The sequence below is a fragment of the Marmota flaviventris genome, chromosome 11, assembly GCF_047511675.1.
Source record: "Marmota flaviventris isolate mMarFla1 chromosome 11, mMarFla1.hap1, whole genome shotgun sequence".
In the NCBI taxonomy this organism is placed as follows: Eukaryota; Metazoa; Chordata; class Mammalia; order Rodentia; family Sciuridae; genus Marmota; species Marmota flaviventris.
In genome coordinates this window covers 42,851,321-42,871,959 of record NC_092508.1, presented here as the reverse complement: position 1 = coordinate 42,871,959, position 20,639 = coordinate 42,851,321, and the positions used below count along the sequence as shown (strand labels likewise).

Sequence of the window (20,639 nt, the reverse complement as noted above, 5' to 3'; positions counted from 1 at the left end):
TTCCTACCTTCACTGAAATCTTGAGGGAATAAGTTTATGAAACTGAGAGCACATATCAGAGCATAAATAACCAGAAACTCAAAACAGAGCTTGTCTGAGGTAATCATGGATTCTGGGGTCATAGAACAAATGCTGTAATAAAAACCAGATAATTTTGTGACCAATAACAGTTATAGTTACATATGCTGAGAAAAAAGTAATCAAATTTCATGCTATATGATGGAAATCAGTTGCTGTACTATGCAGGATTGTGCTGCAGGGGTCAAAAAAGAAATTTCCCCCTAACTGTGTACAGAATATTAATAGTTGATTAGAGCACATGCATTTTCTCTCTCTCTCTCTCTTTCTTCCTCTCTCTTAAATAAAAGTATATCTAATAGGAACAGTGGTCCAAAATGCAAACCCCACTTAATCAGGCCCTTCTGTTTAAAATTCAGAGCATGTTTATATACATGTGTATGTATCCATCCAGTTTTATTTAGCTTATAGTCGTTCACACTGCCAGAATTAGTCGTATATATACATATATACACAAATTTTATATGGATGATTTCATAGTGGATCATAGCTAACTGTTAGTAGTAGAAAGTAAATATTCTTAAACCTTAGGAGTAATATTAGGTCATAAACTAAATTGTATAATGTGCGATAGACTATAGTCTACCAGGTTCTGTGATTGTTTCTCCTCTTTCTGTCCTCCCTCTTCCTTCCCTTAATTGGCTTCCTTTGAGAAGCTTATGAATAGTCAAGATTACCTTCAGAGAAAAATGTAAACATGAGAAAAATTAGTCCACAATTTTGGGGGGTTTTTGTTTGCTCCCCTAAAGACAACTGTGTCTTGTCTTCCAAAGGCCCCAGTAATTGCTCCTAGTCCACATGCTCTTCTGCAGTGTGACTTGTGCTATCCCATTAAGAGGGGAAGTGGAATTGTTCTTATCTTGCTTCTGGGTAATGCTGAGTCATTAGCTGAACCCAAAGAATGCAGTAGCACCAATGTTCTGGGACTTCCAAGGTTAGACAGCCTTGCAGCTTCTACCTGGGACTGGTAGGACACAAACTCTTGGGACACACCTTTTTAGAGCCAGCTGCTGGGCTCTAAGGGTGGTAAACTACAAGGAGAGATCACAAGTGGACACCCTGCTTTGCATACAGAGCTCATGGTCAACAACTAGCATCAGTTGCCTGCTCTGTGAGGAAGACTTCTTAGACAGTCATCCCAGTGAAGCCACCAGAGGTCTTTGATCTCAGCCAACATCTGACTGCAGCTGCTTAACGAACCCCGTTCTTAAACTGTCCACGTGTGTGGAGTTCACCCAAAGCACCATGAGAGGTGATACTGATTTTCTGTTCTACAACAGGGAGTTTGGGGTGATTTGTTCCACAGCAACCAAACGGTAACACCCACCAACCCCTGTCGAGAACACACTATTCTTCATGATTTATTGAGAAAAGGAAAAAATGTAAGTATAATAAATTTGAGTTACAAATTATTAAAACACAATATTAGTTTCATATTTGTATATCTTACAAAAATTACTACCCAAATTGTTACAACATTTAGATAGGTTATGAATTTGAGGGTATTTGGTCTTTTAGTTCATTTTCAAATCAATAAGTACACAAAGGCTGGTTGTTTGTATGCTACTACCACACCTGATTATTACAACATCAGGTGTCAGTCTTCTCTGAACTTGGATGATTCTCATATTAAATACTGCAGAATGCAGCACTGTGTCTCTTTCCCTCTTGCTTCCCCTCCCTGCTCTCTCCTGCTTTCTTCTCTTCTGCCTATTTGTCCCTTCCTCACCCTGTGCATAGGCAAATAAAAGCCTATATGGTCAATATTGCCAATCACCTTACCCCCCAACCAGCTGCTTAACTTTAATTATTTTTTAATTTTTTTAACCAAGTAGCATTGAGAAGAAAAACCTTTGAAAATGATGTCTCATATGCTTAGACCTGGAAATTCCACTGTTAGAATCCTTTTCCTTAGACAGCAATGGTTGCTTTAGATAAAGATGTACTTACACATCATGCTAAGTGAAATAAGCCAGACTCAGAAAACTGAGGGTTGAAAGTTTTACCTCATATGTGGAAACTAGAGCAAAAAAAGGCAAAAGAGGTGGGTGGAGGGGTCAGATATCATAACTACATAGGGAAAATCAGTAGAGTAGAAAAAGGAGATTGGGAGGAAGGAAGGATGGGAAAGAGGAGGAAATGTGGAATGAATTTAATAAAATCATGTTATATGCATATATAAATGTACCACAAGGGACATATCTTTATGTATGTGTAGAAATAGCAACCAAAAATATATAAAAGAGTGAAAGGAAGGTCAGCAGAGCAGAAGAAGAAGAACATATGTAGGAGTAGAGGGAAAGTATCAGGGGGACAGAAGTTGAAATCAAATTCCATGCATTTATAATTTTGTTGAAATGAACCCAACTACTTTGTGTAACTGTAATGCTCTAAAAAGAAAGATGTAATTGCAAGGATGTTTACCAAAACATAACAAAAGAAAATTGGAAATAATGTAAATATGCCTCTTTGAGGGATTTTAATAAGTAATGGTATATCCATACTACAAAATACTATGCTGCAATTAAAATTAAATAAATCTATTTATATTTGTATGGTAAGATTTTCAGGATATATTACTCAATTTAAAAACAAAGTGCAAAACACTAATTAAAATGAATATTCATTCAATATATATATATTGAATGAATATATATATATATAAAGAAAACTCTAGACTATATACCATGCTGTCAACAGAGTATACCCTTGAGTGGTGGGACCATAGGGTGACTTTCAGTTTCTTTTTTCAACATTTTTATATTACATTTATTACTTTTACAATACTACCAATATTTAATACAGCTTTCATTTAAGTTGAAAGTTGTCAAGAAAGTAGGTCATCAGTGACCCACAAAATGCAAAATGGTTACTATGTGTGGCGATGTGTTAAAAAATTTGATTTTCATAATAAATTTGATTCTCACTTTGCAATGTGTAAGCATGAACTCATTACTCTGTGTACTTCAAATATATGAAATTTTTATTTGTTAAATATTCTTAAAATGTTATAGAAAGAAAAGAATTTATAAATCAAATTTATAAATTTGTTGATTGGAAACACCTTATTATTATTTCTTATTATCCCTATTTTTTTTTCTGTATAGGAAGAAGTAATGGTGTAATCTTCCAGGGAATCCATGTCCTCACCTATAAAATACCTCAAGGAATTCTCTCCCGCTTACTATACTCAATATATTCTCCCTGACACCATATCTCCTATCACTTATGGCTTAGGACTTGTGCTAGTTACTATATGTATTACTTTTCACAGATTCATGATTAGTTTTTACATGTATGTAGTCTACATCCTCAACTATATGTAAATTCCTTGGTTATTGTCTTTTCTTTCCATTGTACTGTCTACTGTGTTCAATAAATGCCAACTGTTTTTCTGCTTCGTGGGCTACATCAAGAGGTTGTCAAACCATGGCTTGTGGATCAATCAAACTTGATGGAACATTAGTGTTTAAATAGTTCACAAACTAAGAATCATTTTGACTCTTTTAAAAAACTGAAAAAAAAAATCAAAATAACAATAACATCTTATAACTCATGAAAATTATCTGATATTCAAATTTCAGTGCCCAAATACAAAGTTTTATTGGAAGGCAGATACAGTCCTTTGTTTACATATCTTCCATGGCTGTTTTACACTACATTAGAGTTGAAACAAATAATATCTGGACTGCAAAGCCTAAAAACGTTTACTAGTGGGTTCATTGCAGAAAAGTGCAAGCCCCTGACTTGATGTAGTAAGAGTAGGTTGCATAAGAAATGTTCTTTTAGAAACATCTGCTGCTGTGGAGTGCCCCTGTAGACTGCACTGTCATTCTTGAGTTCTTCCTGCTTCTGTGTAGCAGGATTATACACCCAAACCCTTGCACATGTGGCAGTGCAGTGTCACCCAGTACACATGGCATAAATCCCTGCCCTGGTGACTTTAGGCTTGGTCATGAAATGCTTTGGCCAATGGAATATCAGCAGATGTGATATGAGTGAGGCTTTAAATGTGCTTGCAGAGTTTGGCCTAGGTTCCTGAGCTCCTGTGATCTGCAATGAGGTGGCAGCCATCTGTTCTGGTAACCATTGGCCCCAGCATGAGAGACATGCAGAGCAGATCTGAACTTGAACCAGAGTCAGCCCAGCCAGTGCACAGGCCTGAGAGTGAGAAATGAATGTTTGCTGTAGAGAGTACTGAGATTTTGGGATTGTTTGTTATGCAAAGACTGAATACTATGGGATTCATCACTCATTAGTTATGGTGATATTTGCGTAGTTCTCCTATGCTAAAAATATAGCAACTAGAAATCTCCTTTAGTTTAGAAAGAAGTGATATGGATTACTCCAGGTAACCCATGAATGTAATATATTTATACTGCTTTATGAGTATAGTCATAAGTTTGAGAAAAGGCTATTTATCTTTTTCACAGATCTATTCTAATGCCTTGAAATTGCTTTTTTTGGTGGACTTGTCCAATATTATGAAAGCCACTTGTTTGCTGTTAAAATGAATGAGCTGAGCTCCATTGCTTCCTCCTTCCTTCACTCCTCTTGTCTGACTGCATTGTGTGGCTGAGGAGTTAGATCAGGGGTAGAGTGCTTGCTCAGCACATGCAAGACCCTGGGTTCAGTCCTCAGCTCCACAAAAAAAACAAAAATACAGGTTTGCATGGTGAGACATGGGGTTGTCTGTATGCATTTTTATATGCCATTTCTAAGTCTTGAAAGGCAAATATATTTTACTTGTAAAATGGAAAATTTTTAAACATATTATATTGGTGTTTTTCCCATGAATATTTAGAAACTGATTGATAGTAGTGAGTGCATGATTTCTTTAAAGTAAGGTTTCTTAACAGTGACACTACAACTTTTTGGTCTAGACAATTACTTGCTGTGGGAAGCTGTCCTTCGAATTTTATGTTTAGCAGTATCTCTGGTCTCTCTACACTAGATGCCAATAGCACATCCCAGACCCCTTCTCTCTCTAACTGTGCAATCGAGACCATTGAAAATATCCTTTTACATTTCCAAATATCCTCCTGGAGGCAAAATCATCCTCACTTGAGAACTACTGCCTTAATGAAGGAATTCTAATGCAGTGGCTTTCATATCTGGTTACACATTATAATAACCTAACAAGTGTTATTTTTTAATCTATTATTATTTTTTATTTTGGGGGGACTGGGGATTGAAAGTAGGGGCACTCTAATACTGAGCCACACAGAGCCTCCTTTTTAAATTCTTTTTTGAGACAGGGTCTTGCTAAGTTGCTTAGAGCCTCACTAAGTTGCCTAGGCTGGCCTTGAACTCCTCCTGCCTCAGCCTTCTGAATCACTGGGATTATAGGGATGTACCACTGCATCCAGCACAAACTTTGTTTTTACAATTTTATTTTAAAATAATTTCAAAATTATTGAAGGTTGAAGTAACAGTACACAGAACCCTCACATACCATTTGCTAATTTTTACCAGACGTGTTCATTCTTTCTCTACAGATAGGCATAAATATTTTTTAATATTAGTTATGGTGATATTTGCGTAGTAAGTTGAATATAGGATACCTCCTTACTTCTTACTATTCATAGTATATATCCTAAGAACAATGACATTCTCTTATATAATCCTAGGATGATTAGCAAAACATAAAATTTTAAATTAATCTGTTACCATTATCCAATCCATAGTTTGTATTCAAGTTTTACCAATTAGCACACACACAAAAATGTCTCTTGTAAATGTTTTTCACAGTTCAGGACCCAGTGAAGGACACCCAATGTGTTTTGTTGTGATTTCTCTTTCCTTTTCTTTGGTTTAGAATAGTTCCTCAGCCTTTCATTTTTTACAACCTCAATATTTTTCTGGAGTACAGGCTAATTATTTTGTAGAAGTAGATTTGTCTGAATTTCCTTGTGACTAATCAAGTTATGCAATTTTATTAGGAATACTGGTGAATAATAAGTAAACTTTTTAGCATAGCTCCCAGGAATCCCTTTCATGACATTTGATTCCTTTATTGGTAATGTTAACGTGTTATTTGGAAGGGTGGTATGTTAGTTTCCTAGGGCTGCTGTAACAAATAACCACAAACTGGGTGGCTTAAAACAAGAGAAATCTTTACAGTCTAAAAGTCTGGAAGTGAGAAGTCCAAAAACAAGATGTGGCGGGGTGGGGGTTGCTCCCTCTGGATGGTAGAGAACTCCTCCCTGTGCCTTCCAGCAACTGGTAGCCCTCAGCATTCTGTGGCTGCCTCACTCCAGTCTCTGCCTCCATCTCCACCTGGCTATCCCTGCTTTCTCTCTGTCCATGTCTTCTCTTCTTTGTCACTGCATTTAGGGTCTACCTGAGTAATCCAGGATGATCTCATCACAAGATAAAATAGCTTAATTACATCCTGACAGATCCTTTTGCTGAACATGGCCACATATGCAGGTTCTGGGGGTTATGACATTAATGTATTGTGTGAGGGCCACCATTCAACCCAGCACAGATGGTGTCTGCCAGGATTTTTCAGTGTGAAGTTACTATTTTCCCTTTGTTGTTTTTGTGGGAAGATACTTTGAGACTGTGTAAAAATGTTATTCCTCATCAAAATCGCCTATTAGTTAGAGCAATTATTGATGATTCTTGCTCAACTTGTGATTTTCTAATTCCATCCTTCTGTCTACATTTATTAAGTAGGCATTGTGTTGTAAGTTTCCTCCCCCACCCCCACCTCCTTTTCTTCTTATCTGTATTGATTGATTCTCATTTTATTCAATAGGTTATAATGTACTATAGTTTGTATATTCCCATTCAAATTTTCCTTCTTATGGACAATGAGTGTACCTCAAGCAGATTTCTGTGTCATTTGAAATCATCCCCATAATACTTTAAGTAACATTCTACTTTCTGATACAACAAAATATTCTCAGTTTAACTTATATTTTCTTCACCCCAGCTCTATAATCAGCCATTTCTCCAAGAAGCCCTGGTTTCTTTTAATCAGGATTGGTATTTAAAATCAATTTTTTCTATAAAAAATTTTAGTCTCATTTTCAGAGATTATAATTCACAAATCCTGGGGTAGGAACCAAAAATTGTGTGTGTGTGTGTGTGTGTGTGTGTAAAGTTCCAGGTAGTTTTGTTATATAACAATGTGTGTGAACACTCTTGTATTCAAACCATGATTTACACTGCTCTCTTGGGAGTACATTTTTCATCTAATGGGACAAACAACCACCTCGTATCTTAATTACCAGATACCAGCAAAAGAAACAAGATAAAACTTACAATATCCGACATAACTTATTAGATACCAGATGTCATTGATGGATGTCTAAGATAGAAAATGTGTTCTGTGGTGTAAAATAATTATTGATTATGAAATCAGTTAAATTCAAATCAAATCTAGATATAATTACAAATAAAAGAGAAGGTGGAATTTTTACTTCTGAGCTTCATTCTTCTGACTATAATCCCTCCCCCTCTCTTCTGTTTCTCACACTGAAGAATGCATCACTTTGTGAGAAGGGATGCTGGGAACACACAGGTTTTCACAATGGAATAGAAAAATAATCTATTTCAATATCTGTTCTTGACTGTCTTCAATAATAGATAACTCAGAGAAAGAACAAAATTACTTCAGTGAAGCCAATGGTACTATTGAATAACTATATCACACTTGGTATTGAGCATGAAAATGCATTTTTCTTATATGAAATGTGGGTTAATATTTTTTATTTCTTAAAAAATATTTCAAGGAACTAAAATTCTTTGTTTTATCTACAGTTGATCAGTATGTGTGTGTGTGTATACACATATGTATATATCTCAAAACTTTGAATCTGTAACTTGTCTTAGTAAAAATAAATATATTTCCTCTTTCAGATAGCAGCACTTTTCCCCCATAAAATTACAAAGGTAAATTAGAAAAAAAAACTCCCCCGTGGGAGTGAGAATTATAATTATTAGCATTAACAAGTAATAATTGCCATCTTTGAGCATGTACCAGGAATTACATACATTATCTTTATTTTACCAATAAAGAAACTAAAATTCAGGAAAAGGAAGTAACTTTTTCAAGGTCACATAGCTAAGAAATGGCTAAGCAAAGACTCCAATACAGTCAGGATTTGCTTCTTCATAATACAGTAACAAACAGCCCTCAAATCTCAGCCATTTTTAACAAAGGCATAGCTTCCGCTATGTGTGCATTGTGGGTAGATGGTGGCTTTTCTCAATTTCAGCTTCATTCTTTTTTTTTTTTAATTAGTTACACATGACAGTACAATGATCTTGACAATTCATACATTTGAATCAAATGGGGTATAATTTCTGAGCTTCATTCTTGAATCCAGGCTGATAGTGAAGCCTCTGGAGTTGAACAGAGGAAAAAGGGAATGTGGCAAACCACACACTAGCTCTGACTACTTCTTTCTGACAGAAGGAACACAATTGCTTTTGAGAACTCAACTTTACAGTTGAACCACAATAACACAGCTTGGCATTGAACATTGGTATTAGGTTTTTCAGTAGCCAGAGTAAGTCAGAGCCAAATCTGATTTTAAAGAGAGAGAAAGTAAGATCTTCTGATAGGGAGGGGTACAAATAATTGTCAGTAGTAACCAACCTGCCACAGATTGCTGTGTGGGTGGTATAATTTACTTTGAATCTAGAATACTGGTCCTTTGGCCTCAGTGATTGGTCCACAGTGGTCCAATCAGAGAAAAGCAAAGAATTTGTGATTGGTGAACAGTTGACCTTGCTCTTTCTTTAACCACAATGGCGCTGCTGCAGTCATATTTCTATCACAAGAGAGGAAGTGTGACAAAAGCTGATATAAGCAGGAAGACAATCAAAAGAAATGGAACCTACAGCACCAAGTACTGCACCAGTCTCTGCACTCCTGTGGTCCAACCTCTGAACATTCCAGTGAGGAAACCCAATAAATTTACTTAGGCTTAATCCAGTTTTCATAAGATCTGATATTGCCTCTATTTCTAACAAATAATATTAAAACCCAAGGCTTAGAAATGTCCTGAAATGTCCTGGAAGAGACATTCCTATGGATATGATATTGTGTTCTTAATTTGTGTGTTGAAACAATATTGCTATATGAAGAAAATTTCCAAAAAGTAAGGACTAAAAGACTCATGATTATACTATATTAACACACTCACTATTATTGGGTTTATATATCCTTTTGGTTCTCCTTCACCCACCCCATGTGCATTTACTTTTATGTAGGTTATCATAGCAAGGTATTATTGTAAGTATATTATTTATATAGGTATCATAGCAAGCAAATGATTTTGTATTCTGGTCTTTTCACTTAAATGTGTATTGAAGTTCTTTTCCCACATTTCTCATAATATGTGTAAGGATTATTGGAATAGATGCAATAATATTCCAGCAATTGACTACAGTATGGTATAGAAAAAAAATCCAAATATTGGAAATTTTAATTGTTTTCACTTTTTTACTTCATAGATAATGGTGTCATGCATGTATAAATTATATGTGCATGGAGAAAAATCAGAAGGGCATAAGAAAACTGATTTTAGTGGCTGGTTTGTTTAGGTCTCTGTGCTCTTCTGGAACTTGCAGAAATAGGCAATGATTGAATGCCAGCTGCAAGTTATGGTTCTAGATACCTGTGTATGAAATACTGGTATTATTTATTGTGGTAGGTTAAAAAATGGCACGAAAATCTTGAAATGTTTACTAGAATAAATAATTCAGATCAGGAATAATATTCATAACAAGTGATTAAAATTGAGAAGATTGTAGCTTCTGGGTGGAAGCTGGTATGATGGGAGACTTGCAAACAAATTAGTAATAATGAAACAGAAGGAAATACTATGAGATAAATCAACATGGATTATAGGCAGAAGTTAATTTTTGCCACTTTCATGAGCTATTCATGAAAGATCTATATGGCTGCTGAACTCTGAGGAGGTTACCATAAAAGGGGGGCCAAATTCTTTATTGTTCTGAGATTCTGTTCACTTCTACCCACGGATCTGATGGTTCTGCCAGTCTGGTCTGCTCATTGGCTTAAGATGGCTTTCAGTCTCTGATTTAACATCTCCATAGCTTGAGCTCCTTCCAACAAACTTGAGATATTTATCTTGCTAGCTTGAGATTCATTTAGATTTATATCTATTTGCTATAAATAATTAAAAAGGGCCTAATATGGTTATTCAAGAGTAGTGTCCAGGCAATTCTCCAAAACTATTTATCTTTCTCAATCTCATTTAGGAACTAGAAGACTGGTGGACCCTTGATTGGATATGAACTTTTTGGCCCTGCTAATCTTGGCCCTGCTGCAGATCAAATACCAATTCCTCAGTCCAGGTCCCTAACACAATTTCTTGACAACTATATTTGCAAAGGCACTTAGCCCATGCCCAGAGGAGCACTGAAAACAGAGCCAGATGGTTTGTTTAATGGATCTGATTTCCTAAATTAGGGAAGAGTTCCTTGGCAGGGTGCAAGGTATAGCTAGGAACAAAACAGTTACATGTACTGGAGCCATACAGGTGTATGTTAACAACTTTTGAATGGCGAACAGTAAATGAGCCTAGATTTTCAATAGAAATGTAGTAAGAAAGCATTTGATAGTGGTCGGGTGGAGGTTCACAAGGTAAGGCTATGACATCATCTCATAGACAATGGGAGTATACGTTGGCCTAAAAGTGAAAGAATCTGTAGCATCTGATCCTAGTAAGTGGGGACAAGGATCAAGGACTACCAACCATTGGCCAGTCAGACAGAACATAATCCGTACTTGTAACCCTTACATAATTGCTACATAAATGAGCAACTGGTGCAGTTACTTTAACCGAAATGACTAATTACTTAACATATATCTTTGGCAAAAGTCCATCCAAAGATATGGGGAAGTGATGACTTATTTTTTTTATTACTGATTTAAAAATGTTTCAATTTTTCAACCAGTGATTTTTAGCATTATTTTAGAGACTGCTGTAGAGACTTCTTTTATAGCAGTTCTCTTCCAGAAAACTCCAGTATATTGCCAAGAACATTTATCCTCCATAATTCAAATTTGGTATGATGCCAAAGCTTATTATAGGATTTCATTTTGATACTTGATCCTGAATATGTAATGTAGACCAACATATCCTTATTTTTTTCAACAAATGCCAAATCTTCAAAGCAGCATTACATAAGTGACTTGTTTATAAAGAGTTTGCTCCTCAGTTCATCTCAGGTTCCCAGAATGGAAGAAGCTTCCTGAGGTCAGGGCCAACCCTGGAGTGATGATTTCTCCTCAAGCTGAGTAAGCCCCTTGCTGGCTCAATAGGTAATGTGTGATAACAGCTTTCCTCTATTTTGATAGCTATATTTACTGGGAAAAAATGGTTATAATTATAAATAAATAAATACATTTTATGGAATGAAAGAACTTGAATGAAGTTCCCATTTAGCAAAATATGTGCTTAGCACACAAACAAGATATATTGATGTTTCAAAAGAGAGACAAGAAACAGAGAAATCCATAGCATGATTTTACTTTTCAGAATTCCCCAACTATAGTATACTGTTAATATTCTCTTAAGGATTTTGCTTTGCATTCTCCAATTACCCTTTAAGGACCATTATTACAACGTGAATATGGCACTACTACTATCTGAAATAGCCCTAGTGCCTCATGATAAACACCTTGTACATCATGTCCGGCAGGCCATTTATTCTGTTGCCATAAAGATGTGCACAAGAATGGTGGATGAGGAAAGCTCTAAGGAAGGATTCAGGTGTGAGAGTAAACTGGACTGGATTGGAAAGAGCAGCTAAGGCAATTGGTGATATGGATGCTCATCAACAAAGATGATCACTTAGAACTATGTAAAACACACAAGAAGCCCTACTTGTATGTTGCCATGCCCCATTTTCTGGGAGAACCATTACACTCCCCTGCATTCTTTATGTGCTCAACCCCATTGATTGCCCAGTCAGCACTCTGTAAAAGCAAAGTTCCAAGAATCATTCAGAACACCTTGGTACATAGAGAAAAGGAGCCATATTACCTAGCAATTATGCAAGGAGCTAAGAGCTTGAGATCTTTGCTTTTATTTCTGAAGAAAAAATTATCTTAAAGTAGAAATATATTTGACATGTTTATTTTAATCACTCCCTTGTAAAATGGTCATAAGTGTGCTAATTCATGACATACTGATGTTATGAGGATTAACAAATGGTTTTAAAACGTGGAATTCAAAATTATTTTAACTTGAACTAAATGAAAGGCTCTTAAGATAACAGGCACATATACCTGCATGTGTTAAACACTTAGAAATTTATTTTTTTATTTGCTAAATCTTAAAACCCCTAAACAATGGAATATTTTCCACCCTACTATGTAGGTCTAGTTATGGGTGCAGAAACAATTCTCATACAAATGACTTAGTAATTCCTTTCAGAATCTGATTCATAAGGGAAAAGTACTCTGGTTATTTTAAGCACTTAGGTACATGTTCTCTGAGTGCGTCTACTGTCATAGCAACTGGTTTACCATAGGAAAAAGCATCTTAGAGCAGGGAAGCTTTTCCTTCCCCTTCATTTGGGACTCTTTCCTTGGCTCTTACAGTTAAACTTAATGACACCTATTGTGGAAAATTTCATTTAATAAATGATAATTCTGTGACAATTTTTAAATTTCTGAAGTACCCGATTTAAGATATGTTCAGATGCTGTGGTTTAACACCCAAGGTTCTGAAATCAAGCCAGAATAACAGAAAGTCATGTGACAGATGAACAGGAAAATAAACCCTGTGGTTGTGTGTAAATATACCCAGAATATTCAACTGAGGAAAACTCAGGTCAATCAGAAGTTTAATCACCTGGATCATTTTTACTTTGATCCACATTATAGTTAATCAAATCTCACGAAATATTATAAAATAGATTAAAAAAAGTAAATTAAATAAAAATAACTGATGGCCTGTAAAGAAGTCTTCCACATTTACACACTGTCTGAGCTAAAAACAAAAACAAAAAAAAAATGTTATCTCTTGGGGGAATATGCATTAGTGGTTTACCATCAATGAACAGTGAAATAATTGGCAGGGGTGGGTGTTTGTAATGACTTCTGTTTTAAGAAAAAAGTTTTTAAAAGGATTGTGCTTCCTAACACTGAGTTTGCCAAAGTCACAAAGTATGTGTATCAAATATCCATAGATATCCCCCAAATCAAAAAGTATGAGACTTGGGAAAACAAGTATTAGCTCTTAGAAAGTGGGAAATGCGGGAGGATAAAAGAAAATAAATCAACTTCTCTGAACCCCTCCGGGTGCAGAAGTATTTTGTAATTTAGGATTCTTTCATTCCTGAAATGGTAATAAAGTAAATATACCACACCACACATTAGATATTAGTGGGAGATGGTCAGCACCCTATAATGAAACAAATTGATATTGTTGTAGTGAAATAGGTGAACATTCGCAATGATTGTGACCATTGAAGACTAAAAATAGTCTCTGGCAAGTTCAGGGCAGGGTTTTATTGCCAAATGAAGTATAGGTCTTGTCGGGCTTTGGTGTCAATGAATTATAAAATGTTTTTCATTTATTGAGATCTCTTTGGTCTTCAAAATTGTTGGAAAAGGAATTGTGAATCTATACTACTTTGAATGAAGCTGAAAGCATGCACTGTCCAAAAAGAAAATAGATGGATCAAGAAGTAGTGGAACTAAAACAAATTAGTAAATGGAAAACAAACTGAAGAACATTTGCCTTCCAGCAGAATATACTTTGTTTTAATAGAAACAGTAGGCTGAGTAGATGGAAATACCAACCTGAGATACAGTGCATAGTGATTCTTAAGTAATGTTGGCACAAATATGGACAATTTGGACAAACTTTCCTATAATGAATAAAAAAGTGAAATCAGGAAAAATGTCATGTACATGGGGTGTCTAGCAATAATAGAGATGGGTCAAAGAAAAAACTTGAGACATTAAATTTAACAAAGCTTATTTGAGCAAAGAATGATTCACAAATCAGGCAGCACTCACTGCCAGAAGAAATTCTTGGACCTCTGCCCAGCACGGTGAACAGTGAGCATTTATAGGCTAGAACAAAGGTGAGGTTGAGGTATCAGCTGATTGGCTGCAGCTAAGCGGCTGCCTTATGTGGGCGTGATGTGATGAGTTGACTGCCTGTGATTGGCTGAAACGCGTCTATTTAGTATACTCATAAGTTAGGTTTTGGTTTGTTTACATACTAAGTTAGGCTGCTGTTTTTTATTTAGGAACCCTAATATGGAGACAACAGACACAATTGTAGAGAGCAAAAGAATAAGGGATTTAGCATCAGTTAACAGACTTAGTTCAAATCCTGGCTCCTCTACTGGCTTAACTTATCTTAGCCTGAGTTTATCTATCTGAAGTATGTAAAGTTGAATCATAAAGTTGTTGGGAGGTACAAATAAAAAACCTGCAAAACACTTAGCATAGTTCTGGCTACTAGTGGAAGGGAGGGAGGAAGGGACACCATTGAACTGTTTCACTGATGATAAAGAAGCAAACATCCCACTGACTTTTGGTTAACATCAGTGATATCAATATATTACATAAAAATGGCCAAAAGCCTTCACCACTAATATAGCTCTGCTATATTTTGGATGTGAAATGTACCCCAAAGACTCATGTTAGAGGCTTGGTCTTCAGCTTAGTGCTCTTGGCAGGTGGTGGGACCTTTAAGAGTGGAGCCCCCTGCAGCTCTTTGGATTACTGGGGGCTTGCTCTTGAAGGAAATACCAGAAACCTGGTCCCTTCCTCTTTTTCTCTTTCACTTCCTGGCCTTAAGGTAATTGGTTTGGCTTTGCAGTGCACTGCCTATCATGATACACTGCCTCACTACAGGCCCAAAAGCAATGGAGCCAACTGATTATGGATGGAAACCTCCAAAATTGTGGACCCAAACCAACCTTTTCTCTTTATAAGTTGATTAGCCCAAATATTTGTTATAATGATAGAATGCTGACTGACACACCACTCTTGTCAGAAAAATACATTTCAGAGGTTTGTTTGTTTGTTTGTTTGTTTGTATCACGGATTGAACCCAGGGGTGTTCAACCACAGAGCCACATCCCCAGCCCCCTTTTAAAATTTATTAATATTAATATGTTAATATTAATATTTTGGGGGGTACTGGGGATTCAATTCAGGGGCACTTCACTACTGAGCCACATCCCCAACCCTATTTTGTATTTTATTTAGAGAGAAGATCTTCACTGAGTTGCTTAGTGCTTCTCTAAGTCACTAAGTCTAGGTTTGAGGTCAACATCCTTCTGAGATTCTCCTGCCTCGGCCTCCTGAGCTGCTGGGATTACAGGTGTGCACTGCTGGGCCCAGCCTTTTTTTTTTTTTTTTTGTTAAGACAAAGTCTCTCTAAGTTGCTTAGGCCTGGCTAAGTCACTGAGGCTGGTTTTGAACTTGAAATCCTCCTGCCTCAGCCTCTTGAGCTGCTGGGATTCCAAGTGTGTACCACCATGCCCAGCTCAGAGATGACTTTTGAATAAGATTCTTGCTACAGTTGTACTTTAATATAAGACAAAGTCTTTTTTTTTTTTTGTTAAGATAGCTAACTTCCTTATTCTAGCCCCTACCCTGAGCTTTCCACTTTATTTTGTGTGATAAGGAATTTTAAATTAACCAATATATAAGCTTTAAAATTCTTTCACATCTAGGTTCAGAAAACTATTTATTTTCTTCTATGGTTTTCTGAATTGACCTTATTTCTTGGTCCAGATCTCATAACTCACATACCTCTATTTAGTGAATTTGGGGCTTTCTCTTTTTCCTTTGTCATAAGGCCACATGCCACCAAGTTAGCTAACCCTTTGGTTTCTTCATTTTAAAAAATTTTCACTGCAAAGTAATTCATGTATCTGTTAAATGTTTTTAAAATTTAAGTCCAAATAACATAAATGTGTGTATGCCGGACACATGGATGTGTGCAAAGTAATGAGTAAAAAGGGAAGATCTGTTATGAACTTACATCTCATTACCCCAGTTCCACATCATAAGGAATGTGTTCTTCTGAATGTAAATACTTGCATCCTATGTATTAGGAAGGAACGGTTGTCCATTTAGTGAAAGTAAAATAATTCTAAACATATTGTTACACGTGCTACATTCTCTTTCTTTTGTAGTAATTTTATTCTATAAGCATAGTCGTTAATTTATTCATTTGTTCACTTAAGTAATTTATTGATCATCAAAATGAGGAAAATACTTGGAGATTGCTATGGAAAATGTAAAGCTATAAAGAGAGTTTTGCCCTTCAGATGTTTATTATGATACAGAAAGATAAATAAGACAAAGATACATAACAAGACACAAAGTTGTACAGAATAGATAAATATAGATTTTGGTATCACTGTAAGTCAAAAGTAAATTCAGATTTTGAAAGGGCTAATCAGGACCGTTTTTATATATATATATTTTGGATTTGAATTGAGTCTGGAAAAATGGATTGGATTTCAATTAATGTAAAGGGGGGGGGGAGTACCTTTAGCAAAATCTTGGAGGCAAAGAAAAATAGGATATGTTTAAAGGAGGGTTACCTTTTATCAAATCCAAATGCATGGATCATAAATCATCTCAATTTCAGATGTGTTTACAAATGGAGATAAATGTACAAATTAAGTCAGGGAAAAAAATACATTTTTTTTTTTAATTTGGCTAGAGTGACAGATTTCCAGAAGGTACAACTGCTAGATAAATCTAGAAAATGAAGTAGGAGTCGGATCATGGAAAAGTCTTGAGTGCCAGGGTAAATCTGAAACTGACTGTTTTGATTCTTTTCCAGATCTTTCTTTTTTCTCATCACAAGCTGTTGGAAATTAGGATGAGATCAGATAACCTAATCTTGAAACATAAAAGTCTATATTCTGGGATCCTTATTTAAATAATATCTTTAAAGCTATTTTAACAGGCCTTCCCATTACAGACTTTTTTTGTTTGTTTGTTTTGCTTTGTTTTGTTTTTTTCCTATAAAGAAATACACATTTCAAACACATGAACCTACTCACTTCCCATGTCCTGTACCTGTGCTATGCTGACAGCACAGTCAGCCTCACAGTGAGCATGTCCCACTTGACCTGCGTCCCAGTGTCTTCTGCCCTCCTCCCAGACATCACCAGTGTCAAATTTTGCTGCCCAATCAGCTATTAAAATTAGATGTCACCTGGATGTCATTTCATGCTGCTTTGGTTTTGTTTCTGGTTTGTGGCTGTGATTTCCTGCTTGCCCTGCTGGGCGGGGATTCCTCACAATCCTCAGGCCTTTTCTTAACACTTAAGTGCTTCCTCCGCTTTGCTTCTGCTTAAAGCAGAACTGCTTACAAAGGAACTCTACTTACATATGGACTTTGATTTGTTAAAAATCAACTGATAATTATTTCCTAAAATTAAAAAAAAAAAGCATGTTTTTTTTTTTTTTTTTTTATTCCCCTGATGGTAATGAGGACTTAGATGCTAAATATCTCCACCACTAAAAAAATGTCCTGTTATAAACCTCTACTAGGGTCTAAGAATTAGGCATGAAAATCTGCATTCACATTTAGGACTTTTTTAGTTTTCTTGAGGAATTGACCCCTTTGCTGCTATGAAATGTTCTTCTTTATCTCTGATGTCTCTGATGGAATCCACTTTGATGTTAATATAGCTGGTGTGGTGGCCTCCAAAACGATCTCCAGTGATTTCTGTCTCCTACTACATATATTCTTATGTAGTCTCCTTTCACATTGTGCCAAAGTTGAACTGTGTGATTAATAAATTGTGTCAAAAGTGATGTTATTTCACTTTTGAGATTAGGTTATAAAAGACTGGGTTCTGTCACAGGCTCTCTCTTTCTCTGCCCTCAGGGAAATCCTGTGGTGAGCAGAACTACCGAGAACTCAGGTGGCAAGCAGCTGAACCTTCCCTCCGGCTCATGTAGATGGGCTCAGATGCAGATCATCCTGACCCAACCATGCCTACTGCCTAGACAGTGATAAACCCCGAGTCAAATATACCCCAGCCACCTAGATTCCTGACCCAGAAAAGATGAGATAATAAATGTTTGTTGTTATACTACATTTCGGGTAATGTGTTATACATCAACTGTTAACTTATACTCTTTCTTTCTTCTTTTTTTTGGTTCCAGGGATTGAACCCAGGGGCACTTAACTACCTAGCACATCCTCTATTCTTTTCCCTTAGAGACAAGATCTCACTAAGTTGCCTAGGGCCTTGCTAAGTTGCTAAGCCTGGCTTTGAACTGAACTTGAACAATTCTCCTGCCTCAGCCTCCTGAGATGCTGGAATTACAGTCATGTACTGCTATGCCCAGCCTAAGTTTTTTTTTGATCAATGTCTTCATGATCTTTTTTTTTAAAGAGAGAGAGAGAGAGGGAGAGAAAAAGAGAGAGAGAGAACTTTTTAATATTTATTTTTCAGTTTTTGGTGGACACAACATCTTTATTTTGTTTTTATGTGGTGCTGAGGATCGAACCCAGCGCCCCGTGCATGCCAGGTGAGCGCGTTACTGCTTGAGCCATATCCCCAACCCTCTTCATGATCTTTTGAGAATCCCAAGATCACCTCAAACTTGGTGATGGCTAGAAGCACTCACAAACCTTGAAGGAAAATTATATTCACAGTTAATATTTATTATGGCAAAGGGTATAGAGAGAATCGACAGGACAGATGTTTTCACTGGGCAGTGTCTAGGGGAGGTCCAGTATGGACTTTAAAGTCCTTCCTCAGTGGGCATTTTCTTATCAGCATAGTTCAGGAACATGTGTGAAGAGTCACAACCCAAGAAATTCTGTTGAGGGCTTAGTGTCCAAGGTTTTTTGGTATGCTGGTCACATAAGTATATTTGCTAAGCAACCAGCCATCAATAGAAACTAAAGACCCCTAGAGTGAAACGTAATGTATGTCATTAATCTTGATATTTGTGCAAAGCAATCTGACAGGCTGGTATGGCAGAGCCCATTGCTCTAGTCGCACACAAAATCATCAGTCCCTGACATCCAAAAGCCACATTCCTAAGGTTGGCCAAGCATCTGTTGTAATTCCAGATTGCCCTGGAGATGTGCAAGATTAATGCAATACGACCTGTTCTGTTAATGCTTTTCTTACAAAATGTGGCCAATAGCCAATATCAACTGCCAAATTGGTAGATGAATGAGACTTTAGATAATTCCAGTTCAGACTTCAAGTCTTCTAGCTTAGTCCTCAAACACTGTGAAACAGAAAGTTTGCCCACTGTGTCCTTCTGTGACTCACAGAAACAGACAAAATAAGAAATGATTACTGTTTGAAGTTATCAATTTTGGGATAGTTTGTTATACAACAATAGATAAGTAATGTAGGGTAATATTTTCCTATTCTTTGAAAGTCTGGCAATTTTTAACTGGAGTGACGAATGTAAATCTCGTGTCTTAGGGTTACTGGATTTTTAAAATTATTATTATTAAATAGTGTTAGGATTGCTTTCATTTCTAGCTAAGCTACAAGAAATCATTAGGATCTCTTTTAGGCCATTAATTTGTTAGGGTGGGTCCAAGGTAGCCTTAATCATATAGATAATTTATCTCCATTACTTAGCTGACAATTTTTTGAGACTATTTCAGGGATTGGCAAAATACATATTTTTTTGTAAGAAATCATATAGTAAATATCCTAGGCTTTTCAGACCACACAGATAGTCTCTGTTGCATATGTTTCTTTGTTTTTAGAATCCTTCGAAAATATACATCTCATTCTTAGCATGTGAACTGTTCAAAAATGGTCTGTGGGCTAGATTTGGCTTACGAAACAGGCTTTACCAATGCCTTGTCTACTGGACATGCCTTGCGTTACTGATTTTTCTTACTTTAGCTGAAAGGACCATGGATTTTTCCCAGTCTTATATGAGTTCCAAACATTTTTTCTGTCTACAGATTCTCATGTTCTTTTCCCAGCCTGGGGTGGTTTCTTCTCATTCTCGTGCACAATAGTACACACAGACTTGAAAGACCTTTCTGTAGATTTCTAGGGCTCCATCTCTCTCTGTGCAGCTCTCTCCTCTCTAGTATCCATTCTATAAATCATGGTCACCTTAGCTTCTCTGAACTCTGATCTTTCTGTTATTTACTTGTATTTATTTATCGCTTTGTATTGATTTCTGTCTATATTGAACATAAATTTCTACAGAAACTGTTTAGTTCTACTTAATGTCTTCATCATTAAACATAGCACTCTATCAATAGTCAGACAGATCATTATAAGTGCCACTAACCACAGCTGTCTCAAGGCTGTAGCCTTACAAGATTTCTGGTTGATTTTAGTTCAACTCTAATGCTTCGTAGAATTTCTCTCTTCAACATCCCTGGTAGTGAACATGTACTTTGGAGTAACATTCTCTACATTTCCTGTTTCACTGTTGGACAGTGATAATTATCAGAAATGATAATGAACTAAAACATAATTCCTCATCACAGTGACTTTTCAGTTCTTACTGAATCTGTGTGTAACCTAAACCCAGAAGACCCTTTCTTACCAGCTCCAATTAACCTTTGTTGTAT

At 36.3% G+C, this 20,639-nt stretch overlaps 1 long non-coding RNA gene across 1 annotated transcript; it reads left to right on the top strand.

Moving 5' to 3' along the window:
• The first annotated feature begins 1,024 nt into the window (after positions 1 to 1,024).
• On the top strand, positions 1,025 to 3,476 carry LOC114083774 (uncharacterized). The gene is made up of 2 exons (XR_003581203.3): positions 1,025 to 1,460; positions 3,186 to 3,476. It is a non-coding gene; the product is annotated as an uncharacterized lncRNA (long non-coding RNA).
• The last annotated feature ends 17,163 nt before the right edge of the window (positions 3,477 to 20,639 follow it).